Source organism: Patagioenas fasciata, unplaced genomic scaffold (assembly GCF_037038585.1).
Source record: "Patagioenas fasciata isolate bPatFas1 unplaced genomic scaffold, bPatFas1.hap1 Unplaced_9, whole genome shotgun sequence".
Classification (NCBI taxonomy): domain Eukaryota; kingdom Metazoa; phylum Chordata; class Aves; order Columbiformes; family Columbidae; genus Patagioenas; species Patagioenas fasciata.
The window spans coordinates 1,147,597-1,175,446 of NW_027288811.1; the positions used below are offsets into that span (position 1 = coordinate 1,147,597).

At 55.6% G+C, this 27,850-nt stretch overlaps 1 long non-coding RNA gene across 1 annotated transcript; it reads left to right on the plus strand.

The window, feature by feature from the left end:
* The first annotated feature begins 13,759 nt into the window (after positions 1 to 13,759).
* Positions 13,760 to 22,038, plus strand: LOC136116229 (uncharacterized). Its single transcript, XR_010653389.2, has 3 exons — positions 13,760 to 13,871; positions 18,650 to 18,840; positions 18,936 to 22,038. It is a non-coding gene; the product is annotated as an uncharacterized lncRNA (long non-coding RNA).
* Positions 22,039 to 27,850: the final 5,812 nt, after the last annotated feature.

Sequence of the window (27,850 nt, forward strand, 5' to 3'; positions counted from 1 at the left end):
CACCTATGAAAGCTGGACCAAAGAGACGGTAAATGAAAAGGTTGAACGGACTTACTGGGAATGCAAAGATCAAAATAGCAAAAATAGAACTGAATCATGGAATAACATGTGGACACTGAGTATTGTACAACAATACCAATATAGTGAAGCATTTCCATGGTGTGTACGGTGGTCCAATGTAACAGGAGGAACAACAGTACCATGGTGGAATTGTTCACAAGTAATAACCTGCCAGACAGATGTAAAAGAAATACCTCTGTCCATCATTAAAGTTGCAACAATTGCAGGTTGCATTTGTCAGAAACAATTGGATCCAAAGGAAGCAACCAAAATAGGCATTGATGGAGATAGAATTGATTGTAGAGGCGTTATAGGTAGTGTGGGACATCTGGTTTGGGCCTTAAGTGATGGGACCTGGACAACTCACCTACCAATAGGAGGACCAGTAAGGGAAATTACTCTGGGACTGCCGACCCTATGTCCTATTTGGAAAAAGTCACCCTTGAAAAATAGGCAAGAACTTCTACAGGTTAGGCACAAACGAGAGGTAGATGAAGATGTGTGGCACGAACCATCAAGCAGTGTCAAATTTGGCTGGGCACTAGAATCTTTCTTTGCACCAATTGCGGCCTACAGAAATAGAGAAATGATTGATAAATTGATTGGGCAAATGGATCGATTGGCTAGAATAACTAAAAAGGCTTTTCGGGAACTTAATATACAATTACAGGCTACGACTAAAATGACCTTGCAGAATAGAATGGCACTCGACATAATGTTACTGAAAGAAAATGGTGTCTGTGGATATTTGAAAGACAGAATTGATCGTTGCTGCATCCATATTCCAAACGTAACTTTGGAGGTCGAGAAGGACATTTCCCAACTGACCCAAACAGAGATGGAGCTGCAAAAAGAAAAGCAGGATGCAGAACAGAGCTGGATAGGAGCTCTGTTGGATTCATTTGGTTTAAATTTAGGAGGATGGGTACATTCACTACTAGAAAGCTTAATTGTACTTACAATTGTGATTATACTTCTTTGTTTATTATATGCAGGTATTGAACGCGTAATTAGTCAAACAGATGCTAAGAATAACCACATTTTTAGTGTCCTGAGTAGGAATTACGCTAATCCTGTATTTGACAGCCATCCAGCTAGCCCTCCAGCTTATGAACTGTCACATTTGCCAAATCACCAACCAAATCAATAATTGAAGAGGTTGTTTCAAGTGAAAATCCATTGTCTAAAAAAAGGATTTTCAAAGAGGGGAAGATGATAGTAATCAACCTTACAAGATGTTTTTTTCCATGGAACAGGACAGGATGGGTCTTCCCTGAATATCGCTGGATCTGTTACAATTGAATAAATATTAGGATAGCAACCAGCCCTGTAGCCATAGAACTCTTGTAATCAGTAACCAAACTCTGTTCTTAAAGCTGACATAGATTTATGGTATATTCTTATAACGCAGGTAACTGTAACCGAGCCTTATTTTTAAGGTGGACATAGATTTACGATATATTCTTTTAAAGTTGGTACCGTAGAAAATAACTGATAATCATAGCATCTTTTAGACAGAAAGTTTGTGTTAGAATAGGTGTGGAATATGCTAATGGTTGTCAGGGGTGTAATGAATATGTATGTGACTGACTTGTATAATAAGGTATGGTCTGAATCAGCTGTTCGAAGCCAGCTTTGGTTGTGAACCCCTGGTTTCCCAGTGCTGAAATAAAGCACCGCATATAATTACGTCCATGGTTATGTGTCCTGATTGCTAACAGGTCCATTTGGCCACTCCCAGGTCCCTCCCGAACTCCTGGGTCCCTTGGTGCACTACTGGGTCCCTCCCGAACTCCTGGGTCCATTGGGGCACTCCTGGGTCCCTCCCGAACTCCTGGGTCCAACTCGAACTCCTGGGTCCCTCCAGAAATCCTGGGTCCCTCCTGAACTCCTGGGTCCGACCCAAACTCTTGGTTCCCTTGGGGCACTCCTGGGTCTCTCTTGAACTCCTGGGTCCCTTGGGGCACTCTGGGGTCCCTCCCAAACTCCTGGGTCCCTTGGGGCACTCTGGGGTCCCTCCCGAACTCCTGGGTCCCTCCCCAGCTCTTGGGTCCTCCCCGAACTCCTGGGTCTCTCCCTGAACAGCTGGATCCCTTGGGGCACTCCTGGGTCCCTTTCCGAACTCCTGGGTCCCTTGAGGTATACCTGGGTCGCTAGGGGCACCCCTGGGTCCCTCCCGAACCCCTGTGTCCATTGGGGCACTCCTGGGTCCTTCCTGAACTCCTCGGTCCCTTGGGGCACTCCTGGGTTCGACCCTAACTCCTGGGTTCCTCCAGAAATCCTGGGTCCCTCCTGAACTCCTGGGTCCCTTGGGGCACTCCTCTCTCCTTCCCAACTCCTGGGTCTCTCCCCGAACAGCTGGATCCCTTGGGGCACTCCTTGGTCCTTTTCCGAACTCCTGGGTCCCTTGAGGTATACCTGGGTTGCTAGGGGCACTCCTGGGTCCGTCCCGAACCCCTGTGTCCATTGGGGTTCTCCTGGGTTCCTCCCGAACTCCTGGGTCCGACCCGAACTCCTGGGTCAATCTTGAACTCCTTGGTCCCTCCTGACCTCCTGGGTTCCTCCCGATTTCCTGGATCCGTCCCGAACTCCTGGGTCCCCCCCGAACTATTGGGAGCCTCCCCGAACTCCTGGCTTTCTTCGGGCACTCCTGGGTCCCTTCTGACGAGCCTGGGACAGTGCTGGACGGCCTGTGGTGGAGATGGCCAAGGGCACTGGCAAGGCTGAATGTCCCTGACAGACCCAAGGGCTTTGTCCCCTTGTCTATGGCTGATGTTCCTGCCACCAAGGCCTACGAGGAGACACATCAGTTGTCACGGTCCCGGGGCCTCCCTGCGCCCCCTGGGGAGGCTGAGGAGGCGCCACACTACTGTCCTCCGCTTGGCATCGCACTCCAAAATGCAACTTTCACCTCAAATCTCCTCACAAACTCCCCCAAAACGCCATGTTTTTCTACCTCAAATCCCCTCCAAGTCCCCCAAAACACGATTTTTACTTTCAAATCCCCTCACAAACTCCCTTAAGATGCCACTTTTTACCTCAGATCCCCTCAGAAACTCCCCAAAAATGAGGGGGTTTGCCCTGAAAATGAGTATTTACACCCTACAGATGGAGCTCTAGGCCCAAAATAAGGCTTTAGGCCCTAGAAATGAGTATTTGGACCCTCAGAATGAGGATTTAGACCCTAAAAAGAAAGTTTTCTTCCCACGGCACGGCAGTGAGCGCGTCTGTCACATCCCCCATCCTGCACCCGTTTCTGGGAGCGCTGGACGGAGCAGCGGACTGTTCAAGACTGAGAGCAACGGGGGTGGAACTTGTAGAAACTGGGATTCAAATTTGGCCAAGGCCACCCTGAGAGCACCCAGGTGCCCAGGGCTGAGCTGACCCTGGGCCTCCCAAGGAGACACCCTGGCCTCCCTCCCCAGGCGCAGGGTCACAGTGGGGCCCTTTGTGACCTCACACTGTGACTCCCACTGCCCCGCATGTGCTCAGCGCAGCCGTGGCCCCAGCCCACACTGTCCGGCAGGACGGTGACGGGACAGGGTGCGAGCACGGAGCTGGCGAGAGCCCCGAGCGTAGCCCACGTCTTTCAGAGATTTATAGAATCAGAGAGTCATTTTGGGTGGAAGAAACGCTAAAGATCGTCGAGTCCAACCAGCCACAACCTATCTCTAGCTGCCCTGGCAGACTCACGCAAGGAGTCCCTGAGTGCAGCTCCCATCTTTCACTAGCGAGGAGCTTCCAACCACAGCCCACGTCTTTTACCGCTGCCCCTGGCAGACCCGCACCACCAAGACGTTTAGCTGAAGCTCCCCAGTTCCCGACTCTCACCCCTTCACCCCATCGAGCAGGATGGCGCAGAGACCCCCCAGCCGCCCCAGGCTGGCCCTGCAGGACGTCAGGGCTCGTGGGGTCGTCCGAGCTCCATCGCAGCACGAGGTGGATGTGGCCCAGCCACCAGAGATTGGTGAGTGAGGGGCCTTGATTGTCTGGGCAGGGTGGGGGGCAGCCCTTCCTCTGCTCTGTCCTGCAGACCTGCAAACCCTCTCTGCAGCCCTCCCTGCTCTCCTCCTTCATTAGATGCCAGCTGGTTACCTGTTTATGAATTTGAAGAGCAAAGCGTGAACTTCATCGTGACCTTTGTCGGCAACCCAGACAAGGTAACCACGGCTGTGTCAAAGGCGGCTGTGCCGGCGTCTGCTGGCAGGGGCTCTGCTGCGGGGCTGCTGGAGGGAGCTGGCTGGGCAGAGCTGCTGCTCCCAGGTCTCCAATGGGCACCGCACCCCGTGCTGCGGTGCCGCTGGGCGTGTCCCCATCTCACACTCCCTGTTTGTCTCTCTGCTCTACGTCTGCCAGGAGGAGAGCCAGACGATTCGTTTTCTCCTGAGCATCTGTGAGCTGTGTGACAGCAGCCAGCGCCGCGGTCTGACCCAGGGCCTAGATGTCTTCTGCCAGAGATACGAGCTGGCAGAAAATATCAAGGTGAGGGGATACCTGGCGGCTGTGGGGAAGGGATGGAGGCCCCTGGCACCGGCACCCTGTGAGGACAGCGTTGGGCAGGGGCTGGTGGCACTGGGTGCTGGCGGCTGCCAGGTCCCATCCCGGCTGTGCTCTGCAGGTGCTGCTGGAAGAGGAGCCCAGAGAGCAGCTGCGCATGGCGGTGTGGTGGCAGGCCACGCTTGCCATTGCCACATTGAGGTACCTGTCCGTGGCTCCTGGCGACTCCCAGAGCCCCATGTCCGCCTGCATGAGGCCTCGAGGCGCTGCTCCCAGCACCAGTGTCTAATTGGCTCCTCTGTCTCTTTGCAGCTCGGTGGAGGGAGTGCTGGAGGGCAAAGAGAGAAGTCTAATCCAAGTGGTCTTCTCCAGTCTCTTCTTGCCTCCTCCAGAAGAGGAAATGCCATACGCCACCTATTGCCTCTACTTCTTGGTAAGTGCTGGGTGAGCTACAGGAGCCCCCGGTCCCTCTGGGCTGCTCCCCTACCACCCCATGCTGCGATATGACCATAGATCCAAGGCAGGGCAGGGTCTCAGCTCTGCTGTCCCACCCTCATCCCTTCATCCCCTGCCTGTGGGCCTGGCCAAGTCCAGTTTCGCAGGCTGCTCTGCCCGCAGCAGATTATTTGCCGCTGGGTCTCTCCCAGGCACAGCAAAGCAGCGTGAGAGTCATCCCTTGCTGCTGGGAGCTCAGATCAGTCCCCTGCGGGCGAGAGGGATGGCAGGAAACATGGCCACAACTCCTTGTCTTCTTTGCAGACCATGACATCCATGGACTTCATGCTGCAGGAGTTGCTTCTCAACTCTCCTGCCTGCAGAGTCGGCGAGCTGCTGCAGAACATCTTCCAGGTCTGGGGCGTGCAAAGTCTGGGCTTCACAAGGGCTGTTCCTGGCCCTGGGGGACGGGATGTCCACTCTGGAGGTGACAGTCCCACCCCATGCTGTGCAGAGACAGCGCGCTGCCGGGAGGGTGCCCACCTCCCTGGGAAACCTGGGGCTGCCCTCCAGGCAACTCCGCGGCACAGTGGCCGCAGAGGGTGGCATCTGCCTTCCTGCCTGGCCACAGGGCTGGCCCGGGGCCTTTGTCCCAAGCCTGCCAGGGATCCTAGGGCAGGAACCCCACTACAGGCTTTGCTCGAGACCAGGGGAAGCCTTAATGGAGTGGGCCAGTCCATCCCAGCAGCTGAGCACTGCTGCTTCTGCTGGAGCGGGGGGCCGTTCCCAGGGCTCACCAGCAGCTTCTCTCTTCCCAGATGCTCTTGACTTTCACCAGTTCTGATAGAGCACATGTGCGGCTGAGGGCCATGGGGAGTATTGAATGCCTGAGCGCTCTGCTGTCCACACGTGCCACAATGCGGGTAAGGAGCCAGGCACCCTCCGGCCAGGCCGTCTCATCACCCCTGCACCCCAGAGCAGCCTGCAGCTCTCCCCACGCAGGGCTGCTGCCCAGCCAGCTGCTTTGGGAGCTGTGACCAGCACAATCCTGGAGAGCCCTGACTGCCCTGGACACACACTTGGCTTCAGGGCTTTGGCACCAGCTGCCTCCCTTCAATCATCCTCCTGTTCTTTTTCCCTCACCCAGGACTGGCTCCACTCTCAGAGAGACATACACGGCGATGTCAGCTATAGAGACATCCAGTTTCCAATCCTCGGACAGCTGCTGGGACATCTCCTTCTCCATACTTCTGGGGAAATAGAAAGTGAAGCCGAGGAAGCCGTGTCTAGCCTTCAGAGATTCATGGCTCGGCAAAACAGTAAGAGAAGTTGCTGTGGGCTTCACCCCCCTACGCACGGACATCTCCCCCTATGTCTGCTGCTCTTCCTGACCTCCTTCAGCCCTCACAGCTGCTTCCCACAGCATCCCAGCTGTCATTTTGCTGCAACAGCTAAGTGCTCTCCTGAACTCTGGGATCCATTCTCTGCTGCTCCCATTCCTCCTTCCTTTCAGGATCTAGAACCCCGCTCTTTTGTGGTTCCCAGAGCCAAAGCTACGGCTGATTGCCATGTCCCAAAGCCATGTGTTCCCTCCCAGTGCAGAGCAGATCCATCTCTGCATCCTCCTGGCTGGTCCTGCCAGTACTTCCAGCAGGAAGCTACTCCTGATGCCCTCCAGAAATCTCCTTGACCACTTAAGTCCTGCCACCTTGCAAGCAGATCTCAGGGCAGTTTGGGAAGCTTCCTGGCAAAGCTACTGTGTCTTAGTGACTTTTCTGTGTTTCCCTACTGTTTAGGCAGGAACAATCAAGCACAACAGCCCCCTTTGGAAGGTGATCTCCCCGACTTGGGGCTTTGGGTAAGCAGCTAAGACATACTAATCAGCTCTTGTTGGCGCTCTTGTTCGGCATCAGCCGGGGACTTGTGTGAGCAAAGATCTTCACAATCAGCGGGACTGCCGTGGTCTCCCTGTCCCTGCTGAGAAGGTTCCTGCTGTCCCCGAGCAGGGACGATGCGAGGGCTGCGCTCCAGTGTCCCAGCAGCAGCCCCAGTCCTCCTGGCCACCAGCAAGCTCTGGTTGGCAGCAGGGCCAGCACCCTGTGCCCAGGGCCCCAACCCGCCTCCCGCGCCCCGAGGCCTCTTTTCTCATCCTCCCCATGCAGACACTGCCACCCCTGCTGCCAGCTTTGCTGCGGGCACTGCCACCAGCACTGCTAGGCGACTCTGCAGGGCTGCTGGCGCTGCCCAGTTATGCAGCACCATCAGGGCACTTGGCGTGATATGGCTTTGCTTCCTTTCTTCCTCCTCTAGTCCTGTGCACCATACCTCAGACTTTCTGAGAGGACAGACATCGTCCTTGTGTTCATTGAGGCGATGAGAGACTCCAGCATCTTTGACAAGGAGCACACGAGGGACTTGCTGGACGTGGTCATGCAAAACCCTGGCTTCTGGCTGGCGGATGTAAGTGGCCTGTGGCTGGAGTGCCCTGCCTTTTGGCCCTGTCAGGTCTTGTTCCTCTCTCCATCCCTCCTTCCCAACCCCTGTTGTCTCAGGCACCTGAAGCCACATGAAGGCAGCAGAAAGGGATGGTAAGGGCAGCCGAAGAATCCACCGCACTCCAGCAACAGCACCATCCTCACCTGTGTCCCCTCCAGGTGCCAAAGATCACGAGCTGCATCCATGAAAACCTGGAGAGCACCAGCACGGCACCAGCCCGGCAGAGCCTGGACTCCCTGCTTCTGGTGATGGCTGACAGGAGACCGGGGGAGGTGGTCCGGACGCTGCTGAGGATCGCTCCAGCAGGAGACAGGTACTGACCCCAAAAGCCATGAGGGTTTGTCCCCTGTGGGGAGAGGGGCCCGGGGACTCTCTGGCTGCCAGAGCCAAGGAATCCTGCAGGACACCCCCGAGGAGCAGGACCCTCCATCCCACCACGCTTTCCAGCCCTGGGGGTCAGCCAGGCCCGCAGCAGCCACAGCTGAGCGAGCCAGCCCAGAGCCCCCCACCGCGCCCCTGCCAGCCCCACGGGAACACCAGCTCAGCCTCTGCTGCTGCCCAGGGCATCCCATGTGTCCTGCAGCGCTGTGGCCCAGGCTGCCCTGCTGACAGAGCGCTCTGGCTTGCAGGACTGCCCTGGCACTGTGGGAGGTAGTCTTCTCCGCACCCCGGATACCGAAGTTCTTCAAGAAGCTCCTCAGAGAACTCCAAGTCAGCAGAACATTCTACAGCCTGATCAGCTCAGCCACAGACCAGGCCTGCAAACTGCCCTTGGCTGTGAGTTACCAGGAAAGGCCTCGGTCACCTTCAAGAAGCCCAGCAGGCTCTGCCAGTGTCTCACTGCTGCCTTTGCTTGAGCTGATGCCCTCCAGTGAGCTTCAGTCGGAGGATTCTGGTGGCGAGTCCCACGTCCAGAGCTGTCAGAGGCATCCAAGCCTGGTGATAGCCTCCCTGGTCCTCCAAGTCCTCATGAGACTGGCAGAAAGACCTGACATGGTGAGCAGGGTGGCGTCAAGGGGAGCACTGTTGTCAGCTGGGGCTGGGGCAGCAGGTGGGGCGGTGGCTTGGCCTTGGCTGGGGGTCAGGCGGTGGGTGAGAGCTCCAAATGCCCTCCCTGCCATGCTGGAGCCTGATGGCTGCCGGGGGAGCTTTCCAGGCACAGAGGCTCTCCCAGGCATCTCCCCTTCAGGCCTGTGGGGAAAGGGAAAGGGGATGGCTGAGCAGGGCACAGGGAGTCCTCGCTTTTCTTCCTGCCCTGGCCCTGCTGTCCTGTGTCTCTGCCTGTGTGCCCATGGCCGCCACCTACCAGGAGGCTGCCACAGAGATTCCTGTGCCACCACCTGCCAGGAAGCTGGACAGGAGGCTGGTGCTCAGTGACCAGCTTGCTTGCCAGGGTGGTCTTTGAGTGTTTCACAAGAAGGAAACTGTTCTTCACACAGGCAAGAAAAATGCAGGTTTTCCTGCCGCACGTCATCGGGGTGCTCGACTACGCCAATGTAGACATCAAGACGAAGGCCCTGGAGTTCTTCCGAAATGTGATGGGTCACCTGAAGAGGGAGGAGACCAGCCCCATCACCAAGCAGCTGGTGGAAAAGCTCCTGCCCCTCTTTGATGATGTAAGGCTGATGGAGGAGACCGAGCCCTGCGGGCGGGCAGCTGTCACCCCATGGGCAGCACTGGGAGTAGGGTCCTCTCCACTGGGCTCTTACAGGATGGGTTCTGGGCTTTGCAGCCCAGCACAGCTTCCTCCTGCACAATCTGAGCCTGGAGCATCTCCCCTCACATCAGCCCCCATACTGCTGCTGCTCACCCTGGGCAGAGAGCCGCTGGGTTTGAAGTCCGACTTTCCTCCTTCCTCCCAGGTGTCCAGCCGGCTGCGAGAGCTCGCCATCCGCCTCTTCAGAGAGCGGGTGCAGTCAATGATGGGGCATGACAAGAAGAGCATGAAGAGCTATGTGTGCCGTGCACTGCTCCCCCTCTTCTTTCATCTGAGCGACGAGAGCGACAGCGTGGTCAAGGTACAGCTTCCACACTGAGCACTGAGGCAGAGGAGGGCGTGCCGATACCACATGGGTGGCCTGGGCACCAGGGGACAGGGCTGCTGGCAGCTGGCAGCCTCCACCAGCACAGCCCGTAGGAAGGGTCCCTGCAGACCCAGCGCGAGCCGCAACAGAGAAGCTGCCACGGCCATTTCCATCACCTGCCCTACCTGGTCCCGCAGGGCTCAGCAGCGGCCCGTGGCCACCGAGGCCTGAACAGGCACGTCCCTACGGGCTCCTCAGCTGTCCCTGCAGGTGCTGGGGCTCAAGCTTTGAGCCTCACTCCCTGTCCCCAAGGGCTGTGCCCAAGAGAGCTCCAGATGTTTGGGCCAGGGCATGTCTCTGCTCCCAAAGGGCAGGATTATCCCAGCAACAAAGCCAAGAGGAGGGGGACACCAGGTGCCATCTCCCAGCTTCTGCTGTTCTGCAGGCCGCCAGGGAAGCCCTCCTTGCTGCAGCAGAGCTGCTCCAGTGGAAACAGCTCAAGCACTCGGCACAGACACAGCAGACATGGAGGATTGCAGAGCGCTTGGTGAGGACAACGCCCAAGGCTCAGGGCAGATGGGTGCTGCCCCACATCTGTGGGCTGTGGGCTCTGCAGAGGTGCCTCGTCCGCCCTGCTGCAGCCCGCAGCTGCATCCTTGTTCCCTGTCCTCAAGAACAAAGCCCCCAGGGGCTCTTCCCTCTGCCCCACACCCAGTGGGAGGGAGGGCTGCCAGCACCCCTGGGACCCCTCGGCCTGTGTCTCTCTGTCAGCCTCAGCCCCACAGGGCTCCTGGCTGGGACACAGGAATGGCCTGGGGGGGAAGGGGAACGTGGGTTGTTGGGAGGAGAGACAGCGACTTGCTCACACCCTTGTGCTCTCTCCAGCTGGAGCAGGACAGGAGCAGGGCTGAAGAATACTTGAATCGCAGCCTGCCGTACCTGAAGGATGCTCAGGCCAGCTTGCGAGAGGCGGCCGCGAGGTTCATCGGTGAGTCACAGCCCCCGGGTCCCTCTTTCGGCAGCATGGCCCCAGTCCCCGCCGCTGCCCAGGCGCAAGGAGCAGCCCTGTGGCTGCCAGAGCCCCGGCTGCCCCGTGCAGGGCCTCGGGCTCCCCTCCCAGCCCTGCCCACGTGGGTGGCCTTGGTGGCCGCCTTGCTCAGTCCCACCATGTCAGCTACTGGTCTTCCCTGACGAGGGGAGGGAGCAGGGCTCTGACGGAACTCTGTGCCCAGGGCTGGCTGCGCGGCCCCTGAGGGACCGAAGGGAGGAGGAGAAGCTGGCTGAGATCTGCAGCGGTGAGTAGGGAGCATGGTCCGGAGGGGATGCCTGGGGGTCTCTGCAGACGTGGGAGCTCTGGGTTCTGCTTCTTTCTGTTGCAGCCCTTCAGCCCTTGGAGCAGGACAGCGAACCCTCCATCCGCTCTCTGGCGGCTCAGACCATCCTCATCCTGAGCAACCCAAGGGAGCAGCCAAGATCGCGATGGACCCTGCGAGCCCTGTGCTGCTGGTGCCGCTAAGCCCGGCGGAGGTGCAGCTCTTCTCGGGAGGAGGGCTGGATTTTAATAAAGCTGGAGGAGAATGCCAAAGCCCCGGTGCCCTTCAGATGTGTAGTGCCCTGAGCGTCCTGAGCAGACGGCGTCGTTCCTGGGCTCTCCCGCTGCCGCAGGACGTGGCGGGTTCACAGAATCAGAGGACGGTTTGGGTTGGAAGGGACCTTCACACTCATCCAGTGCCACCCCTGCTGAATGGGAACTGCGGAAGAACCGACATCCTTACGTTCCTTTAACTGCAGAGTGGCAGTCTGGGGGGATTTTGAATGTGTTAGCTCTGGTGGATACGGGGGCTGAGCTCACAGTTTTACGTAGTGATATTAAGAACAAAGATGCTACATCACAGATTTGTGGTTTGGAGGGACATCTGACCCCTGCTCTCCAAGCTACTGTTACCCTCACAATCGCAAATCCCAAGCCATTTACTGAAACAGTGTTGATTGCCCCAATTAAAGAATATATCCTGGGTATTGATGTCCTAGCAGGGCAGACGGTTGAAACCTTAAGTGGTCGTTTTGTTTTCGGCTCTCTGCACGCAGGATTTGCTATCTGGTCTGTAACTGTCTTGTGTGGATTCCCAAAATGGGATCCTGTTGTGCTGCCTGCACCTGCCAAGGTGGTGACTCTAAAACAATATCGCATCCCGGGGGGGAGGAAGGAATTACTGAGACTATTCGGGCACTCCAGCAAGTGGGGATCACTAAAGAAACCATGACGGCTTTCAATAATCCTATCTGGCCTGTTTGAAAAAACAGATGGCACTTGGAGAATGACTGTAGGCGATAGAGAATGGAAGAAAGTCACCCCCCACACCTTGCAGTTATGGTGCCAGCCCTTCTGAGAGCTTCTCTCTCTGCCTTTCTCCCAGAGACGGCGCAGCAGCGGCTGAGCACGGCTCACCAGAGGAGACGGCGTGAACAGCCCCGCCAGGAGCTGCCCGACTACCCTGTGACACAGCTGGCCGCAGCCCAGGACCTCAGTGCCCCGACCGAGGGTCTCCCCAGCACGCTGGGTGAGGCTTCCACACACTGCGGGTGGGAAGGGACTTGCCGGGGGGCAGCTGCGCTTGTACCAGTGTCTCCAGAGGCTTGGGATGCTCCTGGGGGCTGGGTTAGTGCCCCTGTATGTAAACCTCAGGTGTGAATTGGCCTCCGCGTCCTCTGCAGGGGCTCAGCGGAGCTCTCTGAGCCAGCGCAGTGCCCGGAGGGGGCAGGAGGGGAGAGGCAGGTGGGTTAAAGCCCGTTTGCCCTGGCTTTGTGGTGTCCCCATCCTGTGCCGTCAGGTCCCTGCTGGGTCTTTCCCCAGGCGGGGACGCCCTTGGCGGCTTCCCCTGCGGGTCTTGCTCAGACTGCGAGGGTCTGGGCTCCGGATGAGCACGAGGAGGGGTCCCCTTCATGGGGGACATGGCACGAGGGAGGCTTTGGGATGTTTCTCTTGTTGGTGAGCAACACCCTGGACTGCGACCCTGTTTCTGTGGCACTTTCTGGGATCATTCCCACACTTCCTTCCCCTCTTCTCAGGGGGATGATTACTTAGAAAAGGAGAAGATCCTCTTGGAGTCCCTGAAGAAAGCGCCATACACCACTTCACGTCTGTCAGCATCCCGTCCGTCCTTCTGCCCTTCTCTGGACCGCAATTTCTTTGGGGTTTCGCAGTTATTTCTGGAGATCCCGAGGAAAGTGCCCTACTGCGCTTCACCTCTCCCAGCGCCCGGCCATCCTCCCTGCCCCCGACCACCATTTCTGAGAGGGTTTCTTAGAGAAATGGGTTTAAAAGCCCAAGGCTCTTTCGCCTTGTGTTCCCTGCCCCTGAGAGGGCCCCAGCCTGGACTGTTTCTCTGCTGTACCTTTTAAGTTGTATTTTATCTTATAATTAAGGCATCTTTTTAACGCGCAAACATCTGAGACTCTGATACAGGGAACCTGGGGTCAAGAACGTTTCCGGGACAGTTTTGTGCGCATGAATCCGCGTGTGGCACTGCTTTGCTGATGGAGCTGGGAAGGAAATACTCGTCCTTCTCTGGAGCCGAAAACCACACACAGTGGTTGGAGAAACTGCCGGTTTGACTCGGAAGGATGGAGCCAGAATTTGAGGGCAGAAATCAGTTGCCCCAGGTCCTTGGGTCTGGAGATTGTTCCGGGATGTTCTTCTGGTTTTTAAAGGCCGTCTTCCAGAAAACAACAATCCAAGTGAAGGGTCCAGGCTGTGTTTTCCTCCCCACGCATTTCCCTGTGTGATCTGCTCTGTGACCCCGCGTGAGCAGGGGTTGGACTGGGGGTCTGCAGGGGTCCCTTCAGCCCGGGATTCTGTGACTCTGCCCTGCGGTTCCCCAGCACCCCCAGGATGTTCCACAGCCCACAGGCAACTGCAGCTTTTCCTTTTTGGGCCGATTTCTAAAAAAAACCTGGCTGTGGTTTTGGGCTTCACCTCCTGTCCGGGTACCCCGGGGTGACAGCGGGGCCTCTCCAGTCCTTCCGCGGGCTCTGCCCGGTCGGAGCAGCAAGGCCGGCGATGGGGAGGGGTTCCCGGGGAGGGCAGAGCGCGCCCCGCAGGGCTGCGGGGACGTTTCTAGGCAGGCTCCGCGCTAAACAGCCCCGTTGCTAGGGCAGGGGGGCATTCCCAGCCCGGCGCTGCGGTAGACAGACCCGTTGCTACGGCTGCGGGGCCTTCCAGGCCGGACTCCGCGCGGCGCGGCCCCCGTCGCTATGGGAACGGGGCCCTTCCAGTGCGGGCGGCGCGCAGCATGGCGGTGCCCCTGCCGAGCGCGGCGCTGAGCGGCGTCCGGAGCGGGCGGGCGTTCGGCACGGCTGGTGAGTCCCGGGCCGGGGAGCCCCGGTTCCCCTGGGCGGGCAGCGGAAGCCGCTTGCGGCGTGGCGGGGAGAGCGCTTGGGCGGCTGAATTCCTGGCGTGGCCGGCTTGGGGAGGCGGGGGTGGCTCCGGCTCTTCCCGGGCTCTCTCGGCCTCATCTCTTGGGCTCTGGAGAAAGCGGGAACTCTTTGGCAGCGAAGAGATGGAGTGAAGAGCAGAGGCAATGCCGCTGTTCAGCGGCATTCTTTATTTCATCAGCGCTGGGCAGCACTGGTAGAGTCTTGCACCTGGGCAGGAACAAGCCCAGGTTCCAGCCTAAGCTGGGGAAGGACCTGTTGGAGAGCAGTGTAGGGGAAAGGGAGCTGGCGGTCCTGGGGACAGCAGGGTGAGCATGAGCCAGCACTGGGCCCTTGTGGCCAGGAAGCCAATGGTACCTGGGGTGGGTTAGAAGGGGGTGGTCAGTAGGTCAGAGAGGTTCTCCTGCCCCTCTGCTCTGCCCTGGGGAGACCACACCTGGAATATTGTGTCCAGTTGTGGCCCCTCAGTTCCAGAAGGACAGGGAACTGCTGGAGAGAGTCCAGCGCAGCCACCAAGATGCTGAAGGGAGTGGAGCATCTCCCGTGTGAGGAAAGGCTGAGGGAGCTGGGGCTCTGGAGCTGGAGAAGAGGAGACTGAGGGGGGACTCATTCCTGGGGATCAATATGGAAAGGGGGGTGTCCCGGAGGCACCCCAGGTTCGTTTAAGGGACAACAGGGTCCAAACCAACTTTTGTTAAACCGGTGAGAAACAGGGTTTTAGCATCCAAAAGTGACTTGAATACAGGTTCAGATACCAGTTGAGGAAAATTATGAAGGGGCAGCAACCAATACGACAGGCGGTGCACAGAGTGCATGCACGTGGCTTCACCAAAACAGTGCCGGAGCCGTCCCTGAGTCCGGGAGGAGTCCGCACTTGCCTGAACACGGTGTGGGGTTATTTTGAAGAGATACACGTGCTGTAGTGAGTACGGAAAGTGCACACTCGCGATTCTGCGAGGGTAAATTTATAATACACTCGCAATCCTGCGAGGGTTAATACACGTGCAGATGTGCACGGAAAGTTACACGTGCTTGTGCGGAAGCAGGGGAGGAAAATACACACGCGATTGTGCGAAGAAATAATTGATACACATGCTTGTATTGAGCACGGAACGTTACACTTGCAAGTGTGCATGGAAAGTACACGTGCTTGTACTAAGCATGGAAAGTACGTGTGCAAATGTGCACGGAAAGTACACGTGCTTGCACTAAGCACGGAAAGTACGCGTGCAAATGTGCACGGAAAGTTACACGTGCTTATGTGGAAGCACGAGAGGAAAATACACCTGTGATTATACGAGGATTAATTTTACACAGGCTCGTATTGAGCATGGAAAGTTACACGTGCATGTGTGCACGGAAAGTATAAATACACTCGCAATCCTGCGATGGGCAGTTTCACTCACACCTGCAGCGGCAAGGCAGCGGAGTCTCCATCCCGGGGGGGCTCTCGGCGGCAGCATCTCGCTCGTGCTCCGAGAGACCCGCGACAAATGGGCGAAGTCTTGACGAGAGTCCCGTTTGTTATTGGCTGATCAGATCTGACTGTGGGCATTCCAGAAGCTTCTCTGCGCCCCCACTCTGGCTGTGGGTGCACCTGAAGCCTCCAAACATCCCCCACACTGGCCGCAGGCGCCCAGCGGCTCCCTGGCACCTCGGCGCTCCCTTCTCCTAACGGCCCTGGCCAGGGGCTCTGGGGCCAAACAAAAGAAGCTGTAGCAGAGAGAGGGGGAGATGTGTCTACTCCTTCCATGATGAAGGAGGGAGGGGGAGAGAGGGGGGTTTGCACCTTGCCACACCCACTGTCCTGTACTGTACCCCACTATACTGCCCCTTCACCCTGCATACCCCCTCCCACCCCCCCTGCACCCCAATGTCCTCCATGTGGTGCTGGTGGATGGATCCAGCTCAGCACAGGGTGGGGTGCCCGACTACTCTTCCTGGGCCCCCCCCAAATCCTGCTGTGAACCAGCAGGTCCCAGTACAGGCCAGCACCGCTGTGCCTGCCCTAGGGGGTTGCAGCCAGTGGGGGGTGCCCAGGAGTGGGTGCTGGCAGTTTGGGGGAGCACCCACCTGGCCCCAGCCCAGGGCAGCATGTTGGGGTGATCCTGGGTCCCCACACCATGACACCCAGCAGCAGCCACTACGTGTGTGTCACAGGGCTGTGCTTGACACACACACATACCCAAGCACCTCAGAGCCCCCACCACCCTCTCCCATGGGCATCCCCACTCCGATGCCTTCATCATCCTCACCTGCACCCCCCTGCTCCTGGACACCAATTTAAGCCCAGCAGCCCCAGTGCTGGGATGTGTTGTGCTCAGCTCTGTTCCCTGTGCCCACTGTGGGGGTTTCCTGCTTTATCTGCCCCCACTTAGGTGTTTTATTTCCCCCTGATGGATGCTGGATGTGCAGTGGGACCTGCTGCTGCTGCCATGGTCCCCCTTTGCTGCCCAGGGTGGGGGTGCTGGGACCACCTGCAGCCCCAGCTCGTTTAGGGGGCAATGACTGGCAAACCAGCCTTCCCCCCACCCCGGGGGCACCCATTCTGCCCCCCTCTCTGTGCACTCTAGGTTCTCCCCATCCCTCTTCCCCTCTGCATCCTCTCTCCAGTTCCTCTGATCCCGAATATCACAGCTCCTGTGCTTCCCCCTCACACCCCCCATGCCCCAGATTCTTTCCTGGTTCTCCCCCATTTCCTCTTTACCCCTCCAAATCCCCTCCAGCTCCGTTGCCCTCCGCAGGACTTTGCTCCTGTCCCCTGCTCAATCACCTCTATCCCCACCAAGCACCTTCAGCTTGGCTCTGGTCCCTGCGTGCTCACTCCCACCCTGTGTGACACCCCCTGCACCATCCCATTCCTTTCCCCCTCCCCATATACACTTGGATCCTCTCTGGACCCGTCTCCAAGACCCTCCCTGGGTTTCTGTGCCCCCTGCTCTGCTCCAAGCTCCTCTGGGGCCACCCAGACCCCTCTGTCCCTTCCTCTGCTCCCCGTGAGCTTGGGCAGGATGTTCCCCCCATGTCCCCCCTGGATGGGACCCTGCCCCACGATCTCACAGCGAATAGAGCCTGGAAAGAGGCTTTGCTGTCATCCGCTCTGGGTCGCCCATGGCGTGGCTGGGCTGGGACAAGCACCAGCCGCCTCCTTCCCCAGGGGAGCTGGAGCTGGTCCCATCATTGTGCAGGTTTTGGCAGTCGTTCTGCTTGCTGGTGTTCTTCAGATGACCTGAATCCCAGAGCACAAAATCTTTCCCATGGATATTTCTCCCAAACAGGCACGGGTGTCAGAGCCGGTGAGCTCCAGAGTGAGCGCTGTGCTGTCCCCGCGCTGTGCTTTGTCCCTGCGTGAGCAGTGAAAGCCTGGCAACTGTGTGGGGGTGTTATTTTTCCCTGCTAAAGTGGCTGAAGCATTTCAAAGGGTTTCCCCAGGTGTTCTTGGCAGAGAGCTAAAGCCAGGCACATTTCCCTGGCCTCTGCATCACCCAAGACACTTCATTTCTGCTTTTCCACCAAGCTGAGTGGTGCCGTCGATGTGCTGGAGGGAAGGGGTGGCATCCAGAGGGACCTGGATAGGCTGGGGGGTCCATGTGAACCTCATGAAATTCAACCAGGCCAAGTGCGAGGTCCTGCACCTGGGTCAGGGCAATACCCAGTACCAGCACAGACTGGGGGAGGATGGATGGATGGATGGATGGATGGATGGATGGATGGATGGATGGATAGCAACCCTGTGGAGAAGGGCTGGTGGGTGACAAAAGGGACATAAGTCCACAATGTGCATTTGCAGCCCAGAGAGCCAAGTGTGTCCTGGGCCACATCACCAGCAGGTGGAGGGAGGGGATGCTCCCCCTCTGCTCTGCTCTCCTGGGGCTCCCCAGAGAACCGAGTCCAACTCTGGGTTGTCCGGCACAAGACAGACATGGACCCCAGGGGCTCTGTCCCTCTGTCACCAGTGCTGCCTCAGTCCCACCCTGCTCCCTCCAGCATTTTAGAACGATGCTAAAACCCAACCTGTGGCTGGTGATGCCAACCCAGGCGATGTGTGGCTCAAAAATCAGCATCACATATATTAACCCTCCTAAAACCAACATGGAAATGGCAGATGTTTGTGCCTCCTTGTGTGGAAGCAGCTCTGGCTGCCTCCTCCCGCATCCCACCCTTGCAGCTCCAGGACAGACCCCACACTGGTGGCCCTGCCTGCATCTCCTGTCCCAGAACAGCCAAAGGAGCCGCTTGTTTTGGCCTCCAACTGGCTGATTTAGCCTGGTTCCCTTTCTCCATGAAGGATAAAACCCGGTGCTGAGGCTCCGGTGTCAGTCCCAGCCTGTGCCTACCCTCCGTTGTGTGTCATTTCATGTGATTTTGATCACATCCTTGAAAACAAAAAGAACCTCCAACCCACTCAATCTCAGCCCTCCCAAGGCAGAGATATTTCCGTGTGGTGAACGCTCCCATGCAAATTCTCCCATGTCCTATTTTAGGTTTCTCGCCGGCACCGGCTGCAGACAACTGCGCTGGAGCTCCTGTCAAGCCTTAGACAAGGTTCTCAGGGATAGGGGTCAGTGCCAGGGGTGGGTTATGGTTGGGTTCCATGATCTTGAGGGTCTTTTCCAACCAAAATGATTAATGAGTTTTTAGGGTTTATCCCAAATGATGGGAACCCCCGGTTCCAGCTCTGCTCTTTACCAAATACCTTTTAGAGGCTGAAGAGGAAGGAGACGCAACACCTCAGCATACGGAGGATCTTCCCCAAAGCTTCCCAGTGTCCCTTCTGTCTCTGCACATCAGGGCAGGGCACAAGGGACAAAGTACCACCAGCACGCTCTGAAAGGTCATCATTTCTACCAACTGCAACCTGATCTGGGTGAAGATGTCCCTGCTCACGGCAGAGGTTGGACTGGATGAACTGTGAAGGTCCCTTCCAACCCAAACTGTTCTGTGAGTCTGATTCTGGGATTCTCTGATTTTCTTCTCTATGACCTTCAGGCTGTCGGAATACCTGGAACTGGGACATTCCCTGCTGTTGACCAACAGACTCTGGGTCTTGGATTCGGTGATGTCGCTGCTGAGAGGTGGGTTTCTCGGTCAGCTGAGGCTTTGGCAGATGTTTGTGGACACACACGGGCCCACTGGTGCAGCCAGAGCCGTCTGGGGGACAGAGGTCCCAGGAAGTTGCTGGCTCCACAGGATCAAGGAGGGGAAGCCAGGCTGCCCCCGGCTTTCCTCTGGCCAGGAACGCCGTCCCCACCCCAGCCCATCCCCAGCTCTGCGAGGAGAACAGCTGGGTGAGGGCCAGGGCGATGGGGCTGCCTTCAAACCCAGGTGAGTGCTCCTCAGGGTTTGACCCCCATGCGTCCCGGGTGACAGAAGTGACCTAGGACCCCCCATTGCAGCTGGACCACAGGTTTGGGAGGAACGAAAAAGATCTGCTTTATTAAACCCAGTGGAGAAAGGGTACAAGGGGTGGCGGGGGAGTGCAGAGCCAAATGGATGGTCTGGGCCATCCAAAAGACGTGGGGTGGTGGGGGCATCCGAAGCACAAGGGATGGTCTGGGACATCCAAAGCTCTCCTGGAGCGACTGCTGCGTCTTCTTGCTGGCTTTCTTCTTGCTTTCGATCAGCTGCTGCCCCTCCTTCTTGATGTCTTCCCATGTGGGGACGTGCTCGTCATCTTTGTCATCAGATTCAGAGGATTCTGGAGGAGGGAACAGAGAGAAATGGGCTGGGGAGGGTCTGCACGGCCCCCTCCGCTGTGCCGGTGTCACCAGGGAGAGCCGGCACGTTTTGGAGGGCTGGTGGCTTCACAAGGAGCTTTCCTGCCAAGCCCTGGCTCTTCTTGCCCAGCATCCCAGGCTGAGCTGCAATGCCGCTGTGACCCATCTCCAGCTGCCGGGGCTTCCCAGAAAGGTCTGGAGCCACGCGGTGCTGGACGCCGCTCCAGCTTCGTTCAAAAGAGGTGGCAAGCTCCAAAAACTCAGTGGCTCCTCCAAGAGCATCCAATAGGAAGAGGCCACAGACAGACCCCAGCACTGGTTATTCTTCACAACCAGGTGATTTTGAAGACAAGGCTCTCCCTCCTTGCCCCATAGCATCTTTTCTTGTTCCTTCTGTGGTTCGATGCTCACCACCCCACTGGCTGCCTTCATGCTCCCACATCCCCACCTAAAAGCACCACCCATACTCAAAGGCTTGGAGACAGCACAAGGTCTGGAGAGAACTCATGGGCTGGACTCTGCTGGGACAGGAGAGACAGGCGAGGATGGTCACAAATCCCAACAGGCAGGGGCAGGGACAGTCCCCGTGGGACGCGTCCCCGCTAAGCTCTCCTACCGTCATCGCTGCTGTCTCTCTCCTCAAAGGAAACCACCACGTTCCGAGGATCGCTCGACATTTTTTTCTCCAGAAAATCCCTGGCCTTCACAAAAGTCTGTGAAAGACACCCTGGGTTCATTGCTGAAGGGGAGGTGGGTGTTAGAACCCAAGGGATGCCCTTGATGATCCCCTGGGGACAACACCCTGCAGTGCCCAGTGCCACCTGGAGCTGAGCTGCTCCATGGGGCCACCTCCATCCTCCTCACTTGGGACGGGCCATCAGGAGGAGCCTGGTGCGGGTCCCCGAAGACCCCAGCAGGGATGGAGACCCCACGTACCCCGTTGCTCCCATCGGGGATGTGCCTGTCAGGGACAGGTGGGCCGCCCGCTGTGCCAGGTACTGCAGCTTCTGGCCCAGGTACTGGAGCTTCTCCTCCACCCCCTGGGACAGGAGAGAATCATCCTGGAGACAGAGAGAACCACCTTGGTGGGCAAAATGAGCCACTTGGGGTGACGGTGGCTGCACCAAGTGTCACCGCGCTGTGTCACTGCACCACCCAGCGCTGGGTGGGTACCTGGCCGGGCACGGTGATGCCGTGCAGATGCAAGATGAGGTTGTCGATGTTGTTTTCAAACCCGAGGAGGAGCTCAAGGTCCCTCAGCATCTGGGCTCGCATGCGGTCCCGCCGGGCCTCTTGTGACTGCAGTTTTGCCCTGAGCTCCTCCTCCAGCATCCTGCAGCCAAGCACAGCCACATCCATACAACTGCACAGGGGTGCAGAGACACCACAAATCCGTTGCAAAAGCTGCTCAGGTTGCAACCCACCCCCCTGTGCCGTGAGCGGGGACATCTTCACCAGCTCAGGTTGCTCAGAGCACCGTCCAAGCAGAGTTGAGGGGCAGCATTTTCGGTGCAGGGCTTTAGGGTACAGGACTTGGGGGTGCAGGCTTCGGGTGTTCAGGACCTGGGGCTGCAGTAATTTAGGGTGCATTGTGTGGGAGGACAGAATTTGGGGTGCAGGATCTGGGGTACAGGTTTTTGGGTGGGGAATTTGGGGGTGCAGGGTGTTGAAGGACCTAGGGGTGCAATATTTGGGCTTTAAGGGTTTAGGGGGGCAGGATCTGGAAGTGCAGAGTTTGGGGACAGGATCTGCGGGTGCAGCATTTGGGGTTACAGGTTTTGGGGGTGCAGGGTTGAGGGAATTGTTTGAGGTGCAGGGTTATGAGAGTGCAGGATTTCCAGGTGCAGAGTTTGGGGGCGCTGGGTATGGGGCAGCAGGATCTGGGGGTGCAGGTTTTGAGGGGAAGGATCTAGGGGTGCAGGTTTTGGGGGTCCAAGGTTAGATAGGATTTGGGGCTGCAGGGATTTAGGGTGCAGGGCTCTGGAGTAAGGGGTGGGAGTGAGGCTTTGGGGGTGCAGGTTTTGTGTTTTCAAGAACTTGGGGTGCAGGGTTTGGGGGTGAAGACTTTTGGAGGGCAGGGTTTGAAGGGTGCAGGGTTCAGGTGTTCAGGACTTGGATGGAGGATTTGGGGGTGCAGGGTTGGGGAGAAGGATTTTGAGGTGCAGGATTTTAGGTGCACGGTTTGGTAGGGCTGAGTTTGGGGGTTCATGATTTTGGGGTGCAGGGTTAGGATTTGGGCGTGCAGGGTTTAGGGAAGCATGACATTGGGGTAAAGGTATTTGGGGTGAAGGGTTGGGTAGGACAGGATTTTGGGGTGCCGGGTTTGGGAAGGAAGGAAGGAAGGAAGGAAGGAAGGAAGGAAGGAAGGAAGGAAGGAAGGAAGGAAGGAAGGAAGGAAGGAAGGAAGGAAGGAAGGAAGGAAGGAAGGAGGGAGGGAAGGAAGGAGGGAGGGAAGGAAGGAGGGAGGGAGGGAAGGAGGGAGGGAAGGAGGGAAGGAGGGAAGGAGGGAAGGAGGGAAGGAAGGAAGGAAGGAAGGAAGGAAGGAAGGAAGGAAGGAAGGAAGGAAGGAAGGAAGGAGGGAGGGAGGGAAGGAGGGAAGGAAGGAGGGAAGGAGGGAGGGAAGGAGGGAAGGAAGGAAGGAAGGAAGGAAGGAAGGAAGGGGAAGTAATGTCGTGCTGGGGCATCGCTCCCGCTTTCCAAGGAAGAACAGCTGCACCCGATGGCAAAGGGCTATCAGGACTTGATCAGCGTTCATCAGGGTGTGAGGGGAGAAGGAGGTGAGGCCCACCTGGTGGAGAGCCAGCTGCAGGCTGAGGTGATACGATGTGCTGGCCCAAATCTTAGCGAACTCTGGAAGAACAAGGGAAAGACCCGTCATGCTCTGAGGCAGCAGCCGGGAAGCCGGCAGTGCTCTGCCCTGCCCGCGGGGGCACGGGGCTGTGCTCCACGCGGCTCTCGGAGGCTCAGGGCAGGCCCTGGTGTCTCCCCAGCAGGGGCCAGTTTTGCCGGGTCACATCTCTGAACACACAGAGCACACGTGGCCCACGAGCACCTTCAGCTCTTCCATTCAGACATGAGCTCAGCGTGGGCAATGCCCAGCGCCAGGCAAGGGCAGCCCCTTGGGGTCAGGGGCTTCTGCCTGGGCTGCCCCAGGAAGGCAGGGGCCACGTCAGGGAGGGAACCAGGAGCCCTGGCTGCCACATCAGCCCCTCAGCCCTTTGAGATGGTCAAGCAGGTCCCTCCTTGCAGTCACCACTCCTGAGCAACCACCCCCCACAGTCCTCAGGTTTCCATGCCTGATTTCAGAGATGTCCTTGACCCAGACACACATGTGAAATTGGGCCTGAAGGCCTTACCATAACGCTCCAGCTTCTCAGTTGTTGGAGTCGGGTGAGGCTGCCAGAAGAGGTCTCTTGCCATCTTAGTTCCACTCCTGCTTCAGGTCAACAACTGCAGAGAGTGGCTGGATGATGGCTTTACTGCTTCCTGCAAAAAGCCTCCTCTTTCTCCTCTCTGCTCTTCTCTCTTCCTTTTCTTTCTTCTCCTCCTTCTCCTCCTCCGTCTCCTTCTCCTTTGGAGCTCTGGTCAGTTGTGCTGTTGGACTAGAAGCGTCTCTCAGCCGAGGTGTTTCACTGGGTGGGGGCCCTGTCTGCCAGCCAAGGGCCATGAGCAGGGTGGGCTGTTGGTGGAGAAGTTTCTGGTGCTTTCAGGGGGTGGGGGAGGAAGGTGCATCTGCCACAGCCCCTCACAGTGTCTGGGAACTGGAGGGCACCCAGCTGAGGATGGTGCTGCCACTGGAGTGCAGCCATTTCCTCAGCTGCCTCTGAACCTGCTGCCCTTCCCATCCCAAAGCTACTGCCTTGAAATCATTTCCGGGTGCCTGAGGCAACGGGGCAAGGGAGGGAAGAACAAGGCCTGGAAGGGCTCCAGGGCAGGGCAGCCACGGGCCGCTCACCTTCCTCAGCCAGGAGCCAGGTTCTCTCACGGCCACATCCAGGATGCTGCTCGCCTCCTCCTTGTCACAGGTGCTGGAGTCTCTCATGGCCTCAATGGCCACAAGGGTTGACGTTTAAAACCTCTACTTGAATCTGAGCTGTGGTCAGTTGTGGTGGCGGACTAGAAGCTTCTCTCACCTGAGGGGTTTCACTGGCCAGGGGCCCTGTCCGCCAGCTGAGGGACACGGCTGTGACCGCAGTGCGCTGATAAAATAAAGAAGGCCGTGTCACGGGATCATCGACTCTGCTGTTATTTCTCCATTTGTGTGGCGTCTGGGCCAGCACCACCGCTCCTGAGCCGGGAGCCCCAGGAGGTGACGGGGCCCCAGGGTTTTGGAATTTGACAGTGGACTTGGAGGTGCGGGGAGGAAAACTGGCAGCTCCTGCACACCAGGAGGGGCTGTTGTCCATTAAAACGAACCAAGTGGCTCATGATGTTCAAAGCCGGTTTAGTCCAAAGGACTCAAAGACACTTATGCTTTTTCTATGGATAAACAACGTTTAATCCAATTCCTTAATTGTATTCTTTAAACATGTGTTCATTAGAGCATAAGCAAAACAGCGCTGGGTGCGCGGGGGATTCACTCCGCCCAGCACGCACACTTTTAACAATAAGAAGTGTGCTTAAATACAGTAAGGTATTACATATTCATAACGACCCCAGGAACGCCTCTACATATTCATGAAGTGAGTCTCAGATCACCATTCCCATAGCCCCTTCTCGCCCCTCCCCTGTTCGCCTGCGCAGTGTCACTTGGTGAATTTGAGGAGGGGTCTTTAGGGGTCTCTGGATGAAGGCTCCTTCAGCTCCGTCACAGTGGACTTTTTCCCTTTGGCTCATTACGAGGAACTGGTTGGAACTCAAGCTACCAAACCGACTGAAACCGGACTGGCGCCCCCTTTTTGCTGTAAATCTTGGCTGTCTTGTCTCCTCAAGGTTGCAGCTGGTGCTGTAAAACTTCTTATCTTGGCATTCGATGAAGTCCTGCTTTTTTTAGCACAATTGGTTACATACAGCTCTAAACTAGATATTAATTACGTGGTTTAAAATGTTAGCTTGTTAGTAGGCCCTTACTATATAGTTGCTTAACCCTTAAAACGTTAGTTCCCTCTATCAATAAAACTTCCTAAACAAGTTTCATAACTTTTTACATAGAACTTAACCACCTTTTTCCCTTTTCCAAGTTCAGAGTCCGTGCCTCATTTGGTTATATCTGTAAACATTCAACATCTTAGCGCGAATCACAACTGCATTTTTCACATTTTTCACAATTCCCCCTTTTTCGTTTTATCCTATTGATTCGTGCTTTGCCTCAAAGTTAGCTAGTACTTGCCTAGCGGCAGCTAGGTCCAGTTTGGTGTTATCTTTTAAAATCATCAATTTATACCCCGTTTCTTTTGTTGCCGTTTCAGGATCTATAGGCATAGCTGAGATTTGCATGCCTTGGACTACTGAATGTATTAACTGAATAAAGCATGGGATCATATATGGTACAAACAGTAAACCCAGAAATGCGCATACTATCATGAACCCTATTTTCTTCCACCAGACTACCATTTTGAGACCAATATCCATTAGGTGGTCTTGGCCACCAAGTGGGAGGAGTAGAGGTATTTGATGAATTTGCCCGCAGCACTAACAAGGGTTTGTCCAATGTATTCACTAAAATCTCGTTTACCATCCTCCCTTGATATGCATATCTGCCCTATTATTAAGTGACTTAATACCCATCCTTCTGGTCTTTTTTTTTCTTGAGTTACATGAGTTCTGTTCCGCACCAGTAATCCTTCTGGGCTTACACTCTCTCCTCTCCAAGGCCACTGTTCTGCCATGTGAGACCCCCACATATCCAGCATGATGTGACATTTAATTCCTGGGCTATCTTTTCCATAAGGTCTATGAACAGGTTTTTCCCCTACTGTTGGTAATTGTAATCCCTTGTCTTTTTGCCTTATTTCTTCATACCAATCACTGCTTTTCTGTACCACTTTCTGTTTCTCTTGCCTTCTTTTCAATTCCTGAGTGGCACTCTTAACTAACTCCTCCTTATACTGATCTTGCACTCCCTTCCATCTGAATAGCCCCACATACCAGCTTGTGTAAAACAGATACTCTGTTCTCACCTAGGGCAGGAGACAGAGCCTACACCGAGTCCACCTTTCCCTAGATTAGTTGCTACCCGTAACTTCTGCCCCTGGATTTCACATTTTTCCAATTTTGTTCTATCAATCATAACATCCAGAATTAACATGAGTGTGATAATTGAGAACATATTGTGTCAGTTGTCTTATTCTCACGTGCTTATAGCATTTGGTACAGGGATTGGGCAGGCTAAGTAGGGAACAACAAGTCACCACTCCTAGCAAGAGGATCAGGTCCAGGTTTCCGCACCCTCTGCCTCTCTGGCTGAGCAGGTTGCAGCCGGCAGCCGAGTTCGTCGTCTTCTCAACAGAAAGGGCAGTGTCCCCGCCTTTCCTATTTTTGCCGTTAGCGTGGCGATGTTTTATCGTTTCCCACCTCTTGGCCTTCACTTCCTAGGAACAACAGGAGCAACATGGAATTTGATTTCTCTTTCTACACTCTATTCTTCTCATCACTGGTGGACTCTCTAAATTCCCATTCATCCCTTCAGTAAATACCTCCCACCATTCTTGACTATTCTTTTTCTGTTCTTCCAGTGGCAACTAGAATCCTCAACCGAGCTCTAGTTTCCTTATCTTCTATTTTTAGACATTTATTATGCAATCCTGTTGGTAAGTTCCCTTTGTGGATATGCTTATACCACAGTCCATTTACAACCTAAACATCGAAAATAACAAGAGAATTACATATACAACTTGGTTCAACACATTTAACTATTAAACCATTCTCATTTTCATTTATCAATTTCAATTCCCCTGGTTCTTGAGTTACTTTCCAGGTTCTTTCTTCCATCAGTGGTCCTTTAACTCAAGAGATGTGTGTCCATCCTTTCTCTGCAGTCCAAACAGCTGTTCCTGTAGTTAAAAAAGCAAGAAAAAGACCCCTCCCATCATGGGGTTTTCTTCACTCTAGAATGATGAATCCAGGCATTCTGTTCTCTAATATTGGTAGCAGTGAAGGATATCAGGAGGTCTTGAAATGGACCTTCCTATTATGGTTCCAAAGTTCTCTGCAAAAGACTTCACATACACATAACTAAAATGTGGCCCTCTATCAGAGGATATAACAGCTGGAACTCCAAACCTTGGTGTTATTTCATGTATCAATGTTCTAGTCACCTCCTAAACTTTTGCTGTCCTGGTAGGGAACGCTTCTGGCCAACCTGAAAAAGTGTCAGTTAATACCAACAAATATCGGTGCCCCCCTTTTCCTGGGAGTTCTGAAAACTCAATTTGCCATTGTGGTCCAGGCCCATTCCCCTTACCCATTTGACCCATTTCTAGCTTGGGCGTATTTCTGGGATTAGTCTGGAGGCAAAGATCACACTGCTGTCACCTGTTTTACAGCGATATACAAATTTCTAGCTCCTGTTTCCCCTAATCAAATGTTTGCATAGTGGTTCTACTCCCCAAAATCCTTTCTTATGTTCTTCCCTTACTGAAGGCCAAACTAGATGAAAGGCGACAATAAGTTTTCCCTGGGGAGAGGGGGCGGCGGGGGGGGGTGAACCCACCCTTCCTCATTATATGATTCTTCTAAATCTATGATGAGTTTCGATTCTCTTTAGTATACTCTGGCTTACCTGTTAAAGAGACCTGCCCGCCAAGGACGAGAGCACTTTCTGTTTTTACCTTATGCTTAGCCGTTTGTTTTGCCTCTCTGTCCACCAGCCTTTTCTGATTCCGAGCTCACTTTCTGGTGTGCCTTAATGCACGGTTGCCATTTTCTTAGGAAGTTTAACTGCTTCCGGTAGTTTCAATATCTCCTCCACACATTTGATATATTTGTCTTGAGAGTTCAAAAGTCCCTTTTCTTTCCAAATTGCTCTGGGCACATGCACAACCCTTATGGTTAGCTGCTTCCGTTTTCAGAGTTTTCAGTAGGAATGTCTTTTAGATTTAGTCGATTGTATTATGTTGCTTCGATGGTCTCCAGGCAGTCATGATGAACTGGTTCTCCAAAATTACCACTGAGGAAAGAAGCTGGGTTGACAACGTTAGTGACGGTAATTTCTACACCATCTTGTTAGACACTGTGTGGGATACTAGC